The sequence below is a fragment of the Epinephelus lanceolatus genome, chromosome 5 (assembly GCF_041903045.1).
Source record: "Epinephelus lanceolatus isolate andai-2023 chromosome 5, ASM4190304v1, whole genome shotgun sequence".
Taxonomy (NCBI): Eukaryota; Metazoa; Chordata; class Actinopteri; order Perciformes; family Serranidae; genus Epinephelus; species Epinephelus lanceolatus.
Window position 1 is genome coordinate 23,253,136 of NC_135738.1, and position 20,011 is coordinate 23,273,146.

Consider the following 20,011-nt stretch of genomic DNA (forward strand, 5'->3'; position numbering starts at 1 on the left):
CTTAGGCTGTAGCCTCAAGACAAACATAATAAAAACCAGTGAGTACTCTTACATCCTGTAATGTGTCACGTAGATAAAGAAATGCAGAGAGCAGCGTATACAGTGCAGCCAGAGCTTTGAAGAGTTGAGGTTTTTTGGGGTTATTCTGGTGGGAATACTAAATAAAGCATGTAGTACTATAAATAATGTGGTAACTGCTCCTCTCGATTTGAGTGAAAAACAAAACTGGCATTGAAGTGACATTCCCCAACCGCGATGTAACCTGAAAATAAACAGGAGAGGCAGTGAGAACATTCACGGCTCATTCTGCTCGTGATAATGAGAGCCCGCTGAGTCAATCAGCAGAAAGCTAACATGCCGGGGGGCGTCTCCTGTGGAGGCACCCCATGTCTACTGAGCCCAAAATCTAAATACTCTGCAGTTGTTGACTTATTTAAATGAGATGGATGTTTCTTCCATGCCACATAGCAGTCCTCAGACATTTGCAGGATGATTTGAGACACTGGTACGGGGCGTTTTGTTCACATACTCACATTCTGGGTAGAATCTGGAGTAATTTCCTGCTGCTGTTTGCACAACGGAGTGCTTCAGGCTGCATTTAGGAGGTTTTGTTGGAAAGCTTACAGTATATCCATCTTATTGAGAGGGCGCTGGGTACCATTACTGACAAGACTTTGACTTTAAATACTAAACTACCGACAGGGGCGGGTTTAGAAGTTATGAATGGGGGGTGAAAGCTGGTAGAAAGCTCTGGCTCTTGGCAATTATAAACGGTACATTATTCATAGTTACATTGTTTAATCAGTGTTAACAATGTCTGCCAAATAAACAACTTTAAACATTCCAATATGAAATATTATCATTAAATAGCTACTGTTTGTAACTACAAAGAGACTACAGTCATGGACAGATTATGAGACAGACGTGTAAAGGACCTCCCAACCCTCCTTAATTGCAAACGATACAGAATTAATACAAACAACGCTTTGAATGTCTTTGTGGCTGTTTTGTATCTATCTACTGACATTTTATGTATCTTTGTGATCAATTTGCATCTTTTTGCAGGCTTTCTACAGCCAATTTTAGTTATTTTGCGTAAATTTGTCGTCATTTTGTGCCTCTTTTGGTCACTTTGCATCTTTTTGTGATTGTATTATGCTTCTTTGTGGTTGTCTTACAGTTACTTATGGTCATTTTGTGTGTCTTAGATGTTGTTTTGCACCTCTTTGTGGTCTGTTTGCATCTTTTTGTAGTTTTTTTGTATGCTATTTCTGTGAATTTGAGCCAATTTGTAGTGATTTTGTGCCTTTTGCAGTAATTTTGCATCTTTTTGTGGTCATATTATGTGTCTGCGTAGTTGTTTTTCACCTTTTTGTTGACATTTTATGTCTGTGGTCTGTTTGCATTTTTTTGTAGTCTCTTTGCATCCAATTTTAGTCATTTTGCTCCAATTTGTCATCATTTTGTGCCTTTTGTGGTCATGTTGCATCTTTTTGTGGACATATTGTGTGTCTTTGTGGCCTTTTTAAAATCATTCTGCACTTCTCTTTGTGGTGGTATTGGGACTATTTGTAGTTCTTTTATGCCTCGGTGTAGTGATTTTGTGTCTCACAGTTATTTTATGACTCACTCTTTGAAGTTGTTTGATTGACTTTCCAACAAGAAATGTTAACAGTCACTTCATATGGAGGCTCTGGTCCTCAGCCTGTACCTGAGAGACCTGTTCGGTAATCCATCTGTGATACCAACAAGTCACTTATCACCTTCTGGCTGTAGCAGAAGGACACCAGGGGTGGTCAGGCAGAGTCCTCTGGCCCTGACCCAGATCACAGAGTGTACATTTAGCTGTGTTTCTGTGAACCACTAGAGTTGAATTAAAATCATTTATCTGTTCCTTCTTACAAATACCCATAAATAAAGATATTTGAACTTCATGATGCGCTCAATATCGTAGTACTAGTGTTGTTATTGTTACTGGAAATCTTACTTGAAGATCCTGTTTTATTTTACAGTTGTGATGCCGCACACATCACTGTGCAAACCTCACATGAGAGTGATGAGGATACAGTAGGAGACAACTAACTGTGAACATGAGACGCATCAGTCTCTGATCAATAATGAGCTTATGACAGTGATGGACTGCAAGAATTGCAGAGAAACTGGAGAGACAAATTGTCCTCAGAAGCTCAGAATACACAGCCCCACCTTGTTTCAAGGTCACTGCTTCGTAGCTAAATGTGAGGTGATTGCTGTCGGGCATGATGCTCCAAAATTTCTTTTTAGTGTATTAAAAGGTTCATTAGTTTGTAACGTTTTGTTCATGAATAGTTCATAGCTTTTTCTTGTGTTTCTTAAAAACGCTTTGACTCTTATTCAAACGGCAGCCATATTGATTTATGTCAACTCTATGTGGGCAGCTGCAGAGTAGGCAGAAACTCTGGACGATATGGCTCAAATCAACATTGCATGGAAGGATATGATACAATATTTTTTTCATATTGATGTTTTCCTGCACTCAGCTATGCAGCAAGCTAAACGCTTTTCCAATAAAGGCTGAAGACAGTGGATTGCCTTTGAGGTTTTTACTGAAAGCAATTGTAAAACTGTGAAAACAGTATTGGACAACAAAGTCAATAATAGTGATTACAAAAGATGTGATTTCACAAACAAGAGTTAGACTAAGTGTATTATAAAAATTGATTTGTACAGTAACTAGGAAACTTGCTTCACAAAAGTAGGCCAATAGATAAGCTCTCAAATTAGTTACATTGTGCTTTCAGGGACGGTCACACATGAGCGAAATTAATACCAATGAATATTCGCCTCCTGTTCACTTCCATTCAATGCGAGCAGAGGAGTGAATAAAATATTTGCCTCCTGTGGCAAAGCAAATTTGCATCTTCGCGTCTAGTGGAGTCCAACTGATCGTTACTTAGAGTCTACTTTTGCTTCTGAAATATATTTCTAAGTTATTGGTAGAGTGATTTTCAAAATTTCTTCATGCTACTGGGCTGTATTTAACAGTATAGGATGATCAGCAATCTCTTGTCTGTGGAGGGCAGCTTTACACTTTGTTAGTGTACAGCCTGTCGGAAATTTATTAGAAGAAGAAGACAAATATCATTGCCGGGTATAATCTGCTGATATTGTACAATACTGGCCCCACTTGAGAGATGCTGCTGGAAGTTAGGTGGAGACAGGCATGGAACGTAAGAAAAAGGACAATGTTCCTATAACATCATATTTTGCGATATTTTTTAGCAAGCTGGCTTTGCATGTGAGTTGCATCTGACTCTGCCGACATGAATATTGCCTCGGCAGGCAATGGTTACTTGCTTGCAGTTGCTCACGTGTAACCAACATGTTGTCGCTTTGTTAGTAGCCTTTCACGTCTACATATTGCGCTAGGTATCCCTTTGCATCTGCTGTTGATGTTTTAGGATGTGCTACCAATGCTGGGACGCCAACAAAAGCACATGGTTGGGTCTAGGCAACAAAAGCATTTGGTTAGGTTTAGAGAAAAAACATCTTAGTTTGGTATTTGGGAAGCGAACACTAGGCTCCCGGGTGAAAGTCCAGGATTTGTTGGACCCATCCACTATCCCTCCCACCTGCTCTTTACGGAGTTTTTAGCTCCTTATATTACATCGTTACACCGTAGTGTTTCAACCTGATGCCGTCCAGCAGCATATCATATAGTCTCGCCACCAGACAATCAGAGATCTCCGCCTTCTGATAGTCTGGGGACACTTCTTTCTAAAGTGTGTTTAACACACCGGCGAAAACAGCCGGCAACAAAGCAACGCCTCTTGCATTTTTGAAAAGGACACGCCCTCCCGGAAATGTGCGCTCCCCCTTTTCTCGTCCGCAAGGAAACAAACACACAGAGAGCTTGAAAATGGATGCCGAGAGATTTAACTCTGTTTTATCAAATGTGTGTTCAGTCCACAAGATTGTGGAAATGAAGGACTTACAGCAACTTGAGCCATTTTGTACCGCTACACGTGTTTCTAGTCAGACTATGTTTACAAGCACAAGAGTTCAGTGAGCCACCGAAGGACCGCCCTGCGGATTGACTATTGGTTCTGCAACGTAGGGAGTTTTTTTAAACTCTGAAATTGTATCCGCCCATCTAAACACAAAATCAGGGAGAAAGTCATCAGTCTTTAGTTAAAGGGCCAGTGTGTAATATTTGGCATGGTTTATTGTAAATCTGAATCTGAATCTGAATATTCTACCCATTAATATGTTTATACAAGTGTATGATCGCTATAAAATAAAATTCCTTTGGTTTTCGTAGCCTTATAGTTATGCTTTTATATATATATATAGCAAGGGCCTTGCTTTAGAGAGGTCGCCATCTTGCGCCGCCATGTATGTACAGCAGACCGAGCGGACAATCCAGCCAGCCAGAGAACGCGTTTCGCGTGTATAAATGAACCAACGAAGACAGCGGAAGGAAGGAAGAAGGAAGAAGGAGGAAAAGAAGATGCAACTTCACTCCTTGTGATGCACTCTCTGCGGCGCTTTTCCTCCTGATGATATATCTCCCCAAAGATGGTAGCAGTAGCACCGAATCCCATTCTGTGCATTCAGCCTCTCTTCTCGCCCGCTCAGCATCAAACACATGGAGTTCCTCATCTGTATGCTCCGGCTCAAACAGGTATGGCTCTGGGTCTGTGTCCGCTACAAGAAACTCTTCAAAATCGCGTTCAAAGTCGTCCATTGCAGCTACTATAGTCCGGAGATATTGCTAGGCTAAATAAACAGCTGAGCTCTGTTTACCGGCTACACTGTCAGTCAGTGTGCGGGCTGGAGATTGAGCAGAGAGGGGAGGGGGGTCCCCACTCGGTATGGTAAATGAGTATGTGTGTAAAGTTATGAAGTGTGTCTGTTACGCCAGAAGAGTCAGAGTTTGGCACAGAGTCTTTTACCCCCTGGAGTGTTACTGGAGTTTCTGGAGTGCTCAAATAAACGGGCCTTTTTCCCGAACGCTCCTCTGGTCTCCTGCTCATGAGGGATTCATTACAATATCGTAACATGGCTTAGATTTCTAAATAAACATACACCTTGTCGCTAGATAGACCTACTCCTGAAAAACTCGTGCGCAAGGCTTTTTGTCCCTACGAGGCCGCCGTCATTTACCCGACGGGAGGGGTGAGCGAGTGAGCCCTGCAATCTAGAATTTGGCCACTGATGTCACTGTTTTCAACCCATTTTACACACTGGCCCTTTAAGCAAAGCGTCTAAAGACTGACTTGTGAGTCTACATATCATACTGCTGTGACAAGTGCTGTCTGGTTGACTGCCGCCATATCATAACTACTCAAAAGGTTACATCTGTCTGCGGTACATACTCATGCTGCCCAACCGCATATCATGCTGCCACAAAATGTGATGTCTGATGCCATAATCACTGACAAAGCAGTAGTATTTGTCGACTTCAGAATGAGAACGGGCTGGTGTAACCGTGTACCTATCTCATAGGAAGAACTACACAATAATTATTTTAGCAAGTAAACACATGAAGTCCAAAAGAGTAAAAGTATGAAGAGTAGAACAGTTATCCCACAGTTAGAAACTCATTAGGTCCAGAAAACTAGTAGCAACAGCTTGCTTGTTAGCAGTAAGCTGACCATAAAAACACCAAACCACTGAGTCACAATTCATTTCATGTGTAACCAACACGTTCTCATTCCAATTCGTCACAAGACAACTATTCTATAAAGAGGGTGTAACAAAGGCACATGGGAGAAGTTTGTCTTCAGGGCTGTCCTCTTTTTTGCTATGATCCTTTCATATTCATTTGAACCCAAACCATGATCTCTTTCCCAAACCCAACCAAGAAAGGAGTAGCCTACACACTTATTCCAACAGCACACAAACCACAGCACTTTGTCCCCAGAGTTTAGGATTCACATCCCAAGTGAATGAACATCCTGAGTGTGGTTAGGTTCAGGCAAACAAAACACTTTGGTTAAGGTTAGGGGAGCATGGTGGCTTTGGCTGAATGTTAATAAAGACATTTTGTCTTGTGTTGCAAGTCACTGCCGACGTTTTCTGTAGTAACCAAGACCATGATCTTTTCTTAACCTCAAACAAGTGCTGTGAGTGATGTAACCTTTAAAAAGAGGAATAGAGCTGAATCACTATGAGCAGATGTTGTGCTGCATGACTGGGTATTTTGGTGAAATATGTTATCAATTAATTTCACGTTCAGTGTCAGCATCTTTGCAACTTGTGAGATACATTTATAAACAACATTTTCTCATTATTGTAAGAGAAACCATCCAGATCCATCCAGATGGTTACCTCTGTGACCCGAATGTAAACAGGTACATAAAAAGCACAAACTACGGCTACATGTTGCCTGTAATGTACTGTCTTTAAAACATTCAAACGTAATTCCCAAATTGTGATATTGTTGGCACTAATGTTTGACAGCATTAACTCCCCATAAATCCTCTCTGTCTAAATGACTCTGTTTTGCTTCAGTAAAAAGGATAAACATGATTATTCCATCAGCGATTCTCCTGCTCCATCTGCCATTGAGAGGAAATCTAAATGCTTCATTAGAGCTGAAAAAACAGCCTCCTCCTTCTGTTTTATGTTGTAAAGCATGGAGCAGATTTCCCTACAATGTTCAACCAGGTGGCACATAAAGTAAAGTGCCAAGTGCAGGCTGCCAGCCTTGTGTGTGTTTATTTTATTGATGCTAAAATGCTACAAGTAGCATATTTAAGCCATGACACTTGCATTTTACTGCACTGTAATCAGTACCTCATCAGGTTAAAATACTGACGGGGTAAAGCTCTTTACTCGACTTCTGTTACCCTGAAAACCAGAGAAAATTTAATTGGAGGTTTCAAATTCACTGCTCTTGTCTCATTACACTCTCTAGTCTCTTTAAGGGTATATACAGTACATATTAAAGCAGACGGCTACCTATACTTTGCTGTGGTTTCTTGCAGAGCTGCAGAAAAACAATGATTTGGCTTCAGACTGTGCAGGTTTGAAAATACCACAGCCACACAACAAAGCTGAAAATCAATACCAAAACACGGTACGGTCACACTGCCAATTGCTATCTGGTGCTCGCAGAGTTGTTCCTTAAGTGGACTAAACCTGGAGTTACAGAAATAAAAGCATGATTGATTCGTCGCTCGCCACAGAGGGATACAGGCAATAATGCTCGCCACTTTAAAATAAGATGTGTTCTGCTTGACCAGAGTGGCTTTCTAAATGCAGCCCATATTTGTGTTCAAGGAAAAGTGTGGCTGTAATCTCACTGCGGGTCTGAAACCAATAGAATATATTAATCACACACTGGAATCAAAGCACACCTTCAGTTTAAAAGCATACACACACACACTGAGCATTTCATTCCGCTGTCTCTATTCCCCTAGGTACAATGACAGGCTTCACATAAAAGACATGATTTTTTCTCTGGAAGAAAGAGCAAGTGGAGTACAGTATGTGACAAAGAAAGATAGCAAGCTCCCAGAATAGCATATATTTGGCCGGATGAGAGGGATAGTGATGATGAGTGTCTGATACTTCTTGGTCTTTCTCTCATTTTGAGCTCGGGTCAATCATGAGGGATGAGACTCTTTCCATTCCAATCAAGGGGAGCAGAAGTTGTAACTAAAGTGCTCCCCCCGGAGAGGATTTCATCAGGCAGACAAAAACAGATTTAGGTGACGAGATTATTTCATTTGCTTCTACATCTACCATCTCTGCACGGCTCGGTGGGTGATCTAATGCAGCAGAGATCTCATCTGAAGCTGCACTGTAGTTTGTGGGTGATACTAAAGGGCGTCAACCACACGCCAGTGAGCCATTAATTCACGTCGCACAAATTAATCCAAGTGTAGGTCTCTGCCACACACAGAGAGCCCCCTCCGCTTTCCCACTGTACGTGATGTATTCCAGTACCGCTGCACACAGCCACATTTTGGCACCCGCTTGAACACAAGCGGGGAAAAAGGGAGAAAAAAAGTTGGACAAACTTGAAAAACCCCTCTGTCAGAGTTTTAAATAATACATAGTGCAAGTCAACGTAGGCCGTCTCGCCTAAAAGGAGTCATAAATACCACACACATGTCAAACCTTCAGTGTCTGCCACATCTGAGCTGCAGACAGCAACACTGGATCTGCTGACAGCGTTACAACCCACACATGCTGCACACTTTTTTCTGCAGTTTCAAAGCCATCATGTTCATTTTTGTCATTAATCATTAATCTGTGTCGGTTAAAGAGATGGAAAATAGTCTTCTTTGCTTTCTTGCCGAGAGGTAGATGAAAAGACTGATACCACCCTTGGTAAATAAAAAGCTACAGAGGGCGGTTAGCTTAGCTTAGCATAAAGACTAGTGGATAGGCCTGGCAGTGGCGGCCCCAAGGTGGAGCTGTGGGGCGGCAATGGCAACCTTTATACAATTACTGCCCCCCCGACACCCTGGTGAAAATAATTTGATGCCAACAACTGTCTTTAAGAGGCTGTGGCATGCTCATTTTTAAGCTAGCACAAAGGCAGGCGGTGACTTTGGAAACTAGACAACCTAATGTTTCCATAACATATCAGGGGCCAAAATAACACTCCAAAGTCTGGCTGAATTTTGGTGAGGAAACAACTGGCATGGCCATTTTTATAGGGGTCCCTTTGAACTTTCACTTCAAGATATCTGAATTAAAATGGGTTCAAAGGGTACCCATGAGTCTCCCCTAAACTAGAGAGGCCTTTTCCCCATTGTACTCCTTTAAATTTAAGCTTTTAAGGAAAAGGTCTACCAGCCTATTTGAACAACAATAAGTAAACAATTAACATGTATAGATACATAACACATTAAAACAGGATTGTTGTGGAACTCAAAATGTTAATGGTTTTGGTATTAGTCTATGCACATCAGAGAATTTACTAATATTAAGTGCAAAATTAGGGTGCTTTCACACCTGCCCTGTTTGGTTTAGTTCAATCAAACTCAAGTTCGTTTGCACCCTAAGTGTGATTCGTTTGGGCAGGTATGAACACAGCAATCACACTTGGGTGCACAACCGGACCGAGACCTTCTTGAAGAGCTGGTTTCAGTCTGATTTCAACCGAACTCTGGTGCGGTTCATTTGTGGTGAGAACGTGTTCCTACCTCGATCCGAACCAACTGCAGTCACATTTGCTTGTATGCCGAGATGAGCACCTGCTTGGCTTTAGCTTCATATTTAGCCTTTAGCCTTTTTTTGCTGCCATCAAAAAGTGATTGTCCGTAGCACAGCTTGTTTCCTTGGAAACATGTCGTGCTCTCTCTTTCTCCTGGCCTCAGCTTTAATCTCCTCGAGTCCCACTCCTGTGAAGAGCTGCTGAAGCTATGGTACTTATTAGTCTCAAGTGATAAACTGACATACCTATTTCTATTTATAACGTTGTTGCCTTCTTTTTCACTTATTTCACTTTACTGGGGTTTTCAGATGAGGAATACATCCCATCATACACACTTGCTGCTCTGATGACTTAATATTCTCCTCATGTGTTGGACTGGAGTCTGTGCCTGTATGGGAGGGTTGTCACACAGAAATGGGGGTAAAATGTCACACCGTCCTCCAAGGAGAGCTACAACTACTGCCAAAGCACCTTAGTATAAGACAGTTAATCACATGTATTACTCTGTGAAATGACGACATTATCATTGATGATATACCTGAAGAGAAAACATTAAACTGCAGCTTATTCTGCTGAGTAATGAGGACTGCATCTTGAACTGCAGCATGTTGTGAAACCACAAGTTTTTTCACACCTTTCTCACATGGCCTGTTGACCATATCATCATCTCTCTTTTTATTTGCACTAGATGCCTCAGCTCATAAAAATTGTTTATAAACATAATCTCCTCTGCTACCCTGGAGCCATTAACACACTGTACACCACAATGATCACAGGCGTTCACACAGGATATGAAATCTGTAGCAGATGGGGCTGAGGTTGAGTTTTGGTGAGAGGGAGGAATCACGGGGGGTTCAGGTGGCTAATAAGAAGCACCTGGGCTTTACAAACAACTGTGTGAAATCATGAGGGGAGATGAAAGGAGCAATTATCTGGCCTGGACAGTCAACCATCAGAGCAGTGAGCTCAGTGAAGCTGCTGCAGCTTTTCTGTTAATAATGACTCGTGAAAAATATGCAACAAACTGTTAAACTTCTGGCCCTCTGGTAAATATCCTGCTCAACATCTTTGCAACAAAACAAATATAGTACATTTTGCTTTCTCTCTATTGTAGGGACAGTTCATCTCAAAATTAAAAATACATGTTTCCTCTTACTTGAAGTGATATTTATCAGTCTAGATTGTTTTGGTGCATTTACTCATGGATGAGAGGCTTGTGCTCATGACAGTGTGAGTTGTAAACATATATGGCGTCCTCCTCGGCTGAGCTGTGACGTAAGCTAACTCAGTGGGGCTAAATGAGCTAGCAGTAGATGCAGGCTTCCTTCTGCTTGGTGATACTGTTGGTGGGTGTAGCTGGTAGAGAGAAAGTGTTCAGAATCAAAATCAGAATCAGAAATACTTTATTGATCCCCAAGGGGAAACTGTGATTCATTACAGTTGCTGCGATGTAAAGAATAGAGAATTATAAAAAGTGAGAATAAGAGTATGAAATAGAAGTATGTAAATATAAAGCAATAAAATAAAATTAAATTAAATTACACTAAATTTAATTTAATTAGATTAAATTAAAATGAAATAAAAATAAAATGTGCATTATGCTAAGGTGTTAAACACTACTTAAGATATAAAAATATTAAAATAAAATATATATCGTCACTGTGCTGAAGCTATAAGTGTGTAATTTAAGTACCATATATATACATCAATAGAATAAACAAGAATATAATAAAAGTACATAACATAAGACATATCTACACTAATGTGCATGATAAAGTCATATACTGAAAAATATTGCACAGTTGAATAATTGCACCCATAGATACTTATGAGAGGGTGAGATGCCAGTCTACTGACTCAGAGCGGCTGACACTCTGCTCCTACATTAAACTGCTCACAGTAAGGTCTGTGGATTATCATGAGAAACCATGTCATAATTTCCTGAAAGAGACAGTGCTGTTGAATTTTTCAAGTATGTTTTGCTTTGAGCTCCACAAGCCGAGTGCCATTAACTTCAATTATACTTAAGAAAGGTGCAGACATCTCTACAGCCGATATCTCCAACACTCTGCAACTCACACCAAAACAATGCAGACTGATAAATAGCACTACAGGTAAGAGTCACAATATGTGTTTTTGATTTTGGGGTGAACTGTCCCATTAAGTTTCCAAATTTGAAATTGAGACATATGCAGTTCACACTGATCTGGTTTTTATCGTTTGCTGCCACTAACTGCCAGAATTGTACATGATGCTGGTTAGTATGTAGTAGTTTTCATGACATGTTGATGCTCACAAAACTAGTATGTAAATCTTATTTCACTGTATTATCCAAACTAAAATAATAAACACAACTCATATGCATATATTCAACACAGACATGTTTGTCCATCTAATTCAACAACCCAGTGAATAAGGCTAGAACACGCATGTATTCTTGTAACAACAGAGATGGTAATGTGATTAAACTCCTTAAGCCTTAATTTTGTGTGTTTAAGTGTTCTCTAATACTTCACATGACAGAAACATGAGTCACTCCTGCAGTGAAAGACCATCCCAAATCAGCTCAGATTGGCCAAAACTCATCCCACAGCTGCAAACAGCTTGGGCTGCTTTTTTGGCCAGTGTCAGTAGCTGACTGTCACAAGTCGGGTTTGCATCCAAATGAAGCACAAATTTTAACCAAATTTTCAGGAGCTCAGCAATTGAAAATGCTAATTTATATGCTTTTCCATCCACTTATGGAAATATTGGCAGTTGAATCAGCGAGATAAGCAGGAGGTGACGCTAATTCTGCAGTCAGGTGTCATTATACCATTGCAGAGGAAGTAGGGGCAACAAGATGATGTCATTAAAAGAGCACCAGTCAAACCTCAAACGAAGAAACAGTAGATGTAATAACAGGGAGCACACTGGACAATGGATATAAAGAGTTTTAAACAACGAATGTAATAAATATGTGCTTTTTAATTTTCATATTTCCTATTTTAATGTGCAAATAAAAATGTACATAAAAACCGAAGGATGAAAACACTGCACATTTTGTTCTCTGTCCTTAAACTGGCGAAGTGCAGTTTCATGTTTTGTGATGTCTGCTGTAAATCCCCTCAGAGTGTCCTTGAGTACTTTTGTTAATCTCAGAGGATAAGCAAAGTTAGGACATTCAATTATAAAGTCTTCCATCCAAACATTTTTTTCCTAATAAGATATAATCTATGAACCCTGAATGACACATTTTTTTTCTCGTATAAACTCGATGGACCTTCACATGAGAAAGTCTCCTTTGTAGCAAGGTCATATACATTTTGGAGCTCAGCTCACAGACTCTGACAGCTTCAGATTAGTGTTCTCACCAAACAGACTGCCTACTCTGACAAAAATAAGCAGGCTAAGTCTGCTCTGACCTTAAGAGTGCACACTGATACACAGTGACAGGCAGGCATACAAACACACACTAATGCACAGAGTAAACACACTTCTACACCCACACATTATCCGTCATGCATCAGATAAAGAGTGAGGAAATAAGAGACACGTGGAAAGGCCGTAATATACGTTGCTGCTTGTATGGTCAGAGAGAATATGGCTATACTGTTTATATGTGCCTGTTAGCCTGTAGAAGAAGCCTCCATTGACTGACGCAGGTTATTCTGTAGTTTCTTTTTTTTTTGCTTTACATCCTTTTATCTAAAACAGCCATTGCTCTGTTTTACAAAATGAAAGTACATGACTGAATCAAAGGACAGCAGTGGGCCTTGCTAACTCACAAGGTCGTGGAACAACGACACACTTTTCAAGAGAGCCTTCAAAGGAGAGTTGTGTGGAACAAAACTTTTTCATGTTGGTCGATTTCATTGGTGAATTTTTTGCATGTTTGTGCTCGGCTGATAACAGATTTAATACAGAGGTGACAGGTAGAACTGGTTCCTTTCTTCACTTGGTTAGTATTGTTGCCTCACAGCAAGAGGGTTCCTGGTTCAAACCCTTCTGTGTGGAGTCTGCATCTTCTCTCATGTCAGTGTGGGTTTTCTCTGGGTGCTCCGGCTTCCTCCCACAGTCCAAAGACATGCAGGTTAATTGGTGACTCTAAAGTGGCTGTAGGTGTGAATGTGAGTGTGAATGGTTGTCTGTCTCTATGTGTCAGCCCTGTGATAGTCTGGCGACCTGTCCAGGGTGTACCCTGCCTCTCGCCTAATGTCTTCTTTTTTTTTCTCTCCACATTCTCTTTATTGAAATTTTCAAATAGAGCAGATCCAAAACATAGTAATATTTGGTTAATCCAATAGTGACACAACAAAAAAGTAAGTAGTAAGTAAAATAAGAACAATACAAAACCAAGACAGGACTAAGACAAGACAAATAATACAAACCAAATCAGTACCCAGAACAAGACAAAGACCAAAACAACATAGTAATACAATTAAAATGTAAAAATATGTGGAAATGTGTGTATGATTATAAAAATTACACTAAATACTTAAACATGATATAATGGTTGTTGGTCAGATACCTGCCTGTCACATCACAATTTAATGTCTGTAAAATAGATGATCAATCATTCAGGAGTATCTGGAAAGTCCAGCTCTTGTACATACTCGAAAAAGGGATCCCACATCAGGCAAAATTTTCTCAGGGAGCCCCTCATTATGCACCTGATTCTTTCTGATTCACACACTCTATGGATAAGGACTTCCCTTATCCATAGAGTGTGTGAAGGAGGTATTGGAGACTTCCGCTGAAATAGCACCAAACGTCTAGCTAGTAAGGTTACTACAGGCTGTGAAAGTTTCCTCTCGCCTAATGTCAGCTGGGATAGGCCCCAGCCCCCCGTGACCCCTAACAGAATAGACGGTTATTACATACCATTTCTGCCACTAGATGCCTCTAATTCCTACACACTGGACCTTTAAGTTACAACAGATACATTTAAAAATTATAAAAGTTAGAAAGGTTAAAGCACTGAAGAAGTAGAGAGCATATATTTAAAGCTCGTTGACAACATGGGTTCATTTTTAACACCATTCTGACTTGTGACATCATGAAAGGAAGCAAGGTCTGCCTGTGTGCTGAAGGTAAAATTATTCAGTAATTCATCAGAGAAATGCAAAGATAGAAAAACCTCTGAAAAAAACTAATTATGTTTGGTATGCATGATTTTTTTTTTTTTTTTTCTGTGTTGTGCGGTTAATCGTCTTGTGATCCCCCCAGGTTGGGAACTGCTGTCCTAAAAATATGTTAATGTGCTACTGATTTGCAGTCAGCAAGAACCATGTCCTTTAGAAATATATTTTTAATATCCAAATAATAGATATAAAGAACTGTTTTCATAAAACTACACACACACACACACACACACACACACACACACACATACAGAATGAGTGAGACAGACAGAGAGGTAGCAGGAGAAGGAGACTGCTATTGATTTGACAGCCAGTTAATTCAAGTCTTTTGTTACCTAATACAGTCTGATCTATCACCAATCACATCCTACAGCAGAGCACTAAATGCGATTTGCCCCGAGCATGTTGATCCTCTTTCAATAAGACACCTGGGAGAAGAGGAAGGCAATAATAAAGAGAGTTATTCTTGCAAACAGTGACTCATCCACAATGACTCAGCTGTGCGTGTTTATTACCAGGAATGTTAAACAAAACAAGTGATGTACTCAGGTTTGATCATATTTTATACCTGCTGACCTTCTGTGTTTATATTCTTCTAACATGAAGCATGAATTACTGACAAAAATAAAAAAATATGTATCAACAAGTATAGCAAAGTACACAAAAACACTGTTTATCTGTATTTAAATCACCAGTAAGAAACCAGTAATCACAGAAGAAACCCCTCTGCTAATGACCACTACAGTAGAGACAAATGGTTTTATTGGTACTAATGGGGTCCCAACAGTACTTCAACACTGCTGCACTTCTTTTGACTTTTGAATAATTTTAAGTGCTTATTCGATGCAGCCAAAGATAGCAATCCAGTCCAAACCAAATCAGCCAAAAAGCCATGAAGCTGCAGGACTGCATATCTGATGTTATCCCCGTGCGACCAGTTGAGCGTAAACTTGGCTCTGAGACTCAGAATTGGTATTTTCTGCTGCCTTATTCTAAACAGATGGCAGATAAAGGCAGGGACCTGTTGCTCTGCAATCTTTCGTAACACAAACACACAGAAGAAAATTCCCTTTTTTTTTTTTTTTTTACATTTTTAATATTTTGCCCCAGGAATTGAAATGTTTTGGACAAAAGTATTCCTTTAACACTGTACGTACTGAATGATTCCACCTTACACACACTAGTACAGAAGAAACACACACACAGTCAGGATCTAATGTTTAACAGTTACAATAAGGTATCCATAGATCATTTGTTTGAAGGTAACGTTTGATATGTAATAGGTCACAGATTACTAGTTACCCTGTTAAAAATGTAATAAGTAATGTAACTGTTTTAATGTAACTTATTACATTTTAATGAATGTTTTAAAGTGAGCAGTAAAGCTGAAAAATGTCCAGAAATAGGCGGTAACAATGGCAAAATGATGATGTTATATTCTACATATAAACTCCTTATTATAAAGAATATATTTGGATATAATTCTTTGTAATCACCATCATTTGCTTAGTAACTGTTATTTTATTACATGTTTTTTCTCAGTTTTCTCAGTTTTTCTCACATTTATTCACTCATTGTCTGTAACAGCTTATCCTGTCAGGGGTCGCGGGGCGCTGGAGCCTATCCCAGCTGACATTGGGCGAGAGGCAGGGTACACCCTGGACAGGTCCCCAGACTATCACAGGGCTGACACATAGAGACAGACAACCATTCACACTCACATTCACACCTACGGCCAATTTAGAGTCACCAATTAACCTAACCCTCTTGCTGTGAGGCGACAATGCTAACTACTGCACCACCAATGTTGCCGCTCCAGTTATATTAATTATATAGTTTAATTACATGCAACTTGTTACTCCCCAACACTGTATGTATGTAAATGTTAATTGCTAAATATTAACATTTTTTCTGTGTCTTTTACCCTCTAAAGCACTCCATCTGCTGAACACTAAAAACAAAATATGTCACCAACTACTGTATATTCATGGTTCTCATAGGATGGTTCATAATACTGTTAGAGACCCCTTTGTCCTTCATCTGGTGCCACATCCAGACCAAAATTTCCACTTGCACACATTCATATTTAAATGACAGCTGCCATGACACTCACTGAGGATATTCATGACCTCAGAGGATGAACCCTTCTCATTTTAAACACTGCATGAGCTTTTCTCTACTGCCTCGTTTAAGCTAAGCTATTTAATTGCCTAGCTGGAAGAATGCTATGATATTTTTTGAGCACCTTCATGTTCCCAAGGATGCGTGGTCTTTCCTATAGACTGTGCAGAAAACTGGACGACATAAGAGCTCCTCAAAAGTGAAGCCAAAACATTTTTATCGCACCCCGGTAGCTGGCTGCAGTACAGGTCATAAACCCCGCCCCCTCCGTGTTAGCAAATGGGTCATGAGCCGCACTAGAGGATCAAAGTACACATCACATTTTTCCTAAAGATGGTTTCTGTCATTTTGGGTAGTTCTTATGACACTATTGTTTGTTCAACCGTTTATTTTTCCAGTGCATTTGGTTTTGATTAGTTATTTGATGCTATAGAAAGGGGGTGTGACATCATAGTTGACAGATGTATGTGCCAATTGGTGTGCTCGTAATTAATGGTGCTGCTCATGGTTGGTCAGACAGATGTATGGTCAGGAACTCGACACCTTGGAGATTGCCACTCCACGGACTTGGGCTCCAAATGATGTCACCTGCGCAAGATGGCAGTGGCCATATCTGGCATATTTTGGCTTCATTATTGTACAATGCGAGGTAGCGAAGACACATTGTCCATCTTTATATCAAGTCTATAATCTTGGCTCTAACACCACCCTCTAGGTAAAGTGAATATTTTAGCCTCTCTACTAATAAGTCTGGCAAAACCAGCAGTATGTTTGTTTGATTCGTCACGTCTGTACTGTGGGTTTTGATGAATTTTAATGCAGTCTTAAGGTCTGTTTGTGTCTGCTGTTCCTTCATTTGAATGACAGTGTCTCCTTTTTCTTACTTTTTAAATGAGAAGTAATGAAAATTGCTGTTAGCTAGAGTCCTCATTTAGTTCGAGCACAGCTAGTGTATACAGATTGTGTTTGGCTGTCTGTCTCAGCACCTCACTGGGTCACCTTAGTTTTACCCTAAAGCACTGTTTCTATTATATACTCTTTTCCTTCATGAGTTCACAACAGTCACCCTCCTCTCCCTGCTTGGATCAGCACCATTCAGTGTTTTTATTTCCTCCATAAACTGCAGAAATGGAAATGTTTCTCTTGAGATATGCCAATATAAACACACAGACAAAAATATCAGGATAACATCTCCATTGTCCGTTTACTGTATGTATTGACGTGATTGTGTTTACATGAGGAACATAAGCGACTTTGTTATAGAAATGAAAGGCAGTGGATGATAAGGCCAGTCATGACAACTGTATGCTAAACTGAGAAACAGAATAGAGACGCAGGGCATGATGCCTGTCAGGCCGTGTTGTTTTTCTATAGGCTCACTTCAGTGTTGTGAAATAGGTACATCTTGAATATGTGCAACACACTGAAGCACAGTTTTATTCTGCAGTCGAAGTTAATGAGAAACATGCATACAGTGAATGCATCCAATTCTTGAAAGCTGCTAACTGGTGGAGTTGTATACAAGCTGCGTCTTAGAGCAGTGTTGTCATAACATGAACCAGATGTTTTTTGGGCTGGATTTTTTGACGGAGAAACACCTCTTTGGCACAGGACTCTCTCTGAGCTCGGTTTGAAGCAGGAGGCGAATGTTGTTAAAAAACAGTATGATAACCAAACAGGGGAGGAAAATATGGGATAGTGTATTAAATAAATCAGCGAACGCCAAATGGAGGACGATACAAGTGGCTTTGCTCTGTCTGTAACCTATGCAGAGTGTGTCTGGATTGCTAGAGAATTACTTACACCCTGTTGTGGTCCTTCCCCTGGCTGTTTGGGTTTGGATGTGTCCCAGACAAAAGCCTGTCCAAATAAGATCAATGTGTTCGAGCTCCTCTCCTCTGAGTGGGCACTCTCCCACAGCTCCAGAGCACAGCAGCCTGAGAGGAGGGATGAAAGAGAGTTGCCACATATGAAGCTTATGTTACAGAGGAGCAAAATCTTGTTTATGCAAAATTCGCGGTATCAGGGGGACAAAATTCAGATGCATCATTTCTTAAGCAGACATATCTACCTAATCGCAGTATATGTAAAACTCTGCGTCATGGAGATATTCACGGTTCAGTAAATTAATTTTGAAGATTTATCTTATTTAATCTCGTCAATGTGACATATCCAAGGCAGTTCGGATAGCATAAAGGATTGTCTGATACCTTTACGGCTCAGTTAAGATAGTGTGCCTAATTGTATCACAGCTAATTACAGCGTGGCAAAAGCTGTGTAATAAGAAACCGGGATAATGATCCATTACAACAGAGGAAGATCATCAGGGCTTCTAGCACCTAGTGGGCTCGCTCGGTGCTGTGGTTGTAAACATATAATAGCTTAATGGCGGGACAATTTGGAAGCAGCTGGAGGCAAAGCAGCCGAGGCAGCTGTTTCAGTTCAGAGCAGCAGAGGAGGGGGGAACACTGCAAACCACAACACTGCATTAGCATAGAGCTCATCACAGTGCAGCCACCCACACACACGTACATACCCATGCACACACACACACACTTATTTATGTAAGCAAACATCACACTCAATAAGGTAGTAAAATAGTAAAACTGCAGCTTTAAAAACAAAACAAAGCAGACGCAGTCCAAAATGTCAATCTGGGTTTAATTTAGGGGGTCTAATGCGGAGAAGATGCGCCTCAACAGAGAGGGCAATGTTTATCGCACAGTCAAAACAAGAAAACACCATAAAATCTTACAACAAGGCCATCACATTGTTTGGACTTTGGATCTTTTGTCAATAGAAACCATTGTCACTCATCACTGATAATAAAACTCATGACAAAGGAGGTATTGCTTCAAAAATTGAATCCAAATGCAGATGTAGCTGAGAACAGATATTACTGCAGCTTCTCATGTTCAAGCTGGTGTCAACAAACAATATTCAAAGGCAAAGAAGCCAGATTTGTTCCAAATGCAGACTTTAGGAGCTGCAGTGCCCTCTACTGGCAGCAGATATCCCTAAGGTCTGTGGTTCCTGAAAACATACCCAGGGTCCACAAGAAAAACCGTCACTCACATTCCCCTGCCCACAAGCTTAGAAACTGTAATTTTGTGGCTTGGGCAAAGTGATTTACTTGGACAAGATGACTGAGGTTTTTCTGCTCCAGCTGATGTCAGTTCCTGAGCATGAATCTGTCTTGTTTGTTGTTGGCCTTTGAAACAACGGACATTAAAAATATCACTTAACATCCAGTTTGTTAATCAAAGCAAATACATGTGATGATTAGAAAACAGCCACCTTAAGATATAAGCTGTCTTCCTGCTGTCTGCATGATCCACGCTTTGTTACAGGCTGTGATTATAAACAATAAAGCGGACTGTGGTGGCGCTCTGTTCTCAAGTGGAGAACCACTTGCATTCCCCTCTCAGCACAAGCACATATTGTACACAGAGCTGAATTTTTTTGGCACCTGTGCAAACACACACACACACACACAGGCACAGAGACATACACACAATCATGACACCTATTTTTAATATTGTGGCTCTGGTGAAGCTCAGAGAGGACGCTGTTGCTGGAAAAGGCAGTTTGTTTCTAAATTTATTTTATTTAA

General features: G+C 40.3%; 1 long non-coding RNA gene across 1 annotated transcript in view; it reads right to left on the reverse strand.

Annotated features, from left to right (window-relative positions):
* Positions 1–20,011, reverse strand: part of LOC144463469 (uncharacterized) — a 76,438-nt gene that overhangs the window by 40,332 nt on the left and 16,095 nt on the right. Inside the window, exon 2 of the long non-coding RNA XR_013491622.1 lies at positions 18,202–18,335. This is a non-coding gene — a long non-coding RNA (uncharacterized LOC144463469). The remainder of the gene's footprint in view (positions 1–18,201; positions 18,336–20,011) is intronic.